The sequence below is a fragment of the Acartia tonsa genome, chromosome 10 (assembly GCF_053477335.1).
Source record: "Acartia tonsa isolate MP-2025a chromosome 10, ASM5347733v1, whole genome shotgun sequence".
NCBI lineage: Eukaryota > Metazoa > Arthropoda > Copepoda > Calanoida > Acartiidae > Acartia > Acartia tonsa.
In genome coordinates this window covers 29,188,017-29,190,912 of record NC_137269.1, presented here as the reverse complement: position 1 = coordinate 29,190,912, position 2,896 = coordinate 29,188,017, and the positions used below count along the sequence as shown (strand labels likewise).

Genomic DNA, 2,896 nt, shown 5'->3' with positions numbered 1-2,896 from the left:
GATAATTAAAACACAATTAAATTTGTTACAAGCATTTTGCCCTGCAAAGCATCGTCGTATTCACTTTGTATTTATGTGTTATTCTTTAAATTCATATACATATCTATAATACAGAGGCCTCTAGGGGCGAAGCTGCTAGTATGCAAACAAGTTACTGATTTTGATATTTAAAAATCTGTGTTGATTTCAAATGAAAATTTCGATTTTCATGTGTAATTCTAACTTGTTGTTATCTACATTTAAAGGCACTGGAAAGTGTCATGTGTGACGTCATAAAATCACGTTTAAAAAGGAGGGAAAGAGAAGTGGAAAAAGAAACCCCTAAAAAGGAGATGGATACTAGACGTATTTTTATGACGTCAGACATGACACTTTCCAGCAGTTCTTACATTTATCATATTGCATACAAAACATTCATATTTTTGGGTTCAATTTACGGAATTTTTATTTAAAAAGTAAACAATACATCTAATACAAATATTACATATGTACAGCAAGCGACATATGTTTATTCTTTATTTTTTAAGCTGTTTCATCTATAAAGATGGGAAGTTTTTAGGTTTGGAAAAAGTTTGCAGAATAAGAGCAACACATTTAGAAAACTCTTTCCAGGAGTTATATTTCTCTAAAAAAAAATATTTTTTTATATATTCTTAGTATCGTAGCTGCTTTATAATTTACTTTGTCTACCCGACCGTCATACAGTATATCAGTCTGTAATGCCATGGGAGAAATTTTTTGGCTGCTTTTTACTTAATAATGCACAGTTATCTCAAACCGCAAATAAATGTGCGAAGTAAAAGCTTTCCCTATACATCATTAGATCTTGGCTATTTTAGTTTATTTATAGGCTGTTTATAACAATATGCAAGCATGTTTATTGTTTGTATGTTCAGCCATTTGGCAGCTAGCGGCCTTTAAAGTTTATAGAATAAGTGAGATAATCGATCCCAGGAACATTTTATTGTGAACTGCATCATATCCGATAGTTATTAGTAATTTACCTGAGAAAATAGTTGAGGATAATTATACCAACAGTCTAGCAACATGTACAGCAAGCGACAGCTGTACCATAATTCCTGCAAAAATTGCAAATAAAAAAAAAGAAGTTCAATTGTCATTTTTTTCAGGATTTACGTCAAAATTATTAAAGTAAAACAAAAGAGGGAGAAGGGGTTAAATAACAGCAAATAGCGTAGTGAATATTATTAACACTGCCAAGTCGCTTCAAAAAGCAGAAAGCAACTTGCTAGCAGACGAAAAGGTCCCCATGAATAGATCCAGGTAATTGTCTGGGTTATACACTTATATACATTTACATCTATACTTCATATATTTACTAGCGGCTACGCCCCTAGAGGCCTCTAGTGGCACTTTTAATGTTTGTTTCACGGTTCAAGTCTCTACGATACCTAGCTATGTTGCGTTGAAATCTCTCTGCATAATTTTTTTTTTATTTTTTGTGATTTTTCTTGGGTGGGTGGTGGTACCCCCCATAAATAGTTATAAACCTTCTCGGGACCTATGAAAAGCTACCCTATTAAGAAGAACCCGATCGGTTCAGAGGTTATCGAGATTATTCGGTACAAACAAACAGACAAACACACATCCTGTTATTTTATTATGAGGATTTTACAGTATGTTTTTTTATGAGAGATTTTTAGAAAGCAATTTTACCCCACTTAAAGTTATCAGAATTAAATGATTAATGGCTTACTTTCTTCGTTTTTTTAAGACAGTTAATAGAACAACAACAAAAAATAAAAAATATTTCAGTTTTTATTTAAAAAGTACAGTAAAATCTAAAGTTCAAAACTTAGTTGTCAACATTTATAAATGGTTTTAGTGCATTTTTTATGCTCAAATCTTCAACCCTTTCGCAAAGATGGCTGTAAAACGCTTTCAAAATTGAGATCTAGAGCTAAAAATTAATACAGATATTATTGGGGACATGTATTAGAATATTCTAAAGTTTGAAGGCATTATCTCTACCAAGAAGGGAGTAATAGGCCCCCATGATCAAAACCGAAAAAAATTAAAAATTGAGTTTTCGATACATTTTTTTGTCACTATACTGCCCATAGAATAAGTTCTAGACGTACAAAACCACTTCCAAATGTATTTATGTGTTTGAGGACTATGCTGGTTCATATTAGAACATAAAAACGGGGGGCCAAAATTTTGGAACCTAGTAATAGTGTCTAACTTTTTATCTTTGTAACGTAACAAAAATCCATCTCTTTTTTAGGGGTTTCCTTTCCCACCTCCCCTCTCATCCTTCGATTTTTGTTACGTCACAAAGATAAAAAGTTAGACACTATTACTAGGTTCAAAATTTTGACTTAAAATCTCCAAATTGGATTTTCAGTAGTCTCGATGAGATATGGCCCTCAAGCTTTAAAATGTTCTAGTGCATGTCCCATATAGTATCTGTATCATTTTTAGCTTTAGATCTCAACTTTGAAGTATTTTACAGCCATTCTAACAAAAACCTTGAAAATGTTAATGGCCATTTTTGCAAATTTCTTGCTTATCTGGAGAAAACGCAGGTTGGGGTGCCATGACGTTTGTGTTTGTCACAACATAATTAAAAGATTTTTAAATTTTTTCTTTGCGGATTTTAAAACTTTCTTGAAAAACGAAGAAAATAAGCTATTAATCATTAAATTCTGATAACTCTAAGTAGGGTAAAATTGGTTTTAAAAAAAGTTCTCTTAAAAAAACATACTGTATAAGTATTCCGCTAATAACATTTCAAACTATGTTTTACCTTAGCTAAGAAGTATCCCACACAAGCAATTGGTCCATACTTTATAGCAGCTTCTTTATCATAGTAAACTTTTATCGACAAAGCCTCCAAAATATATCTAAACAATAAGTTTTAAAGGACTAGAAC

General features: G+C 31.8%; 1 long non-coding RNA gene across 1 annotated transcript; it reads right to left on the bottom strand.

Moving 5' to 3' along the window:
• Positions 1–503: 503 nt before the first annotated feature.
• LOC145330479 (uncharacterized) lies at positions 504–2,896 on the bottom strand. The gene is made up of 3 exons (XR_013883413.1): positions 2,771–2,896; positions 1,005–1,079; positions 504–625 (listed from the first exon to the last, which is right to left on the bottom strand). It is a non-coding gene; the product is annotated as an uncharacterized LOC145330479 (long non-coding RNA).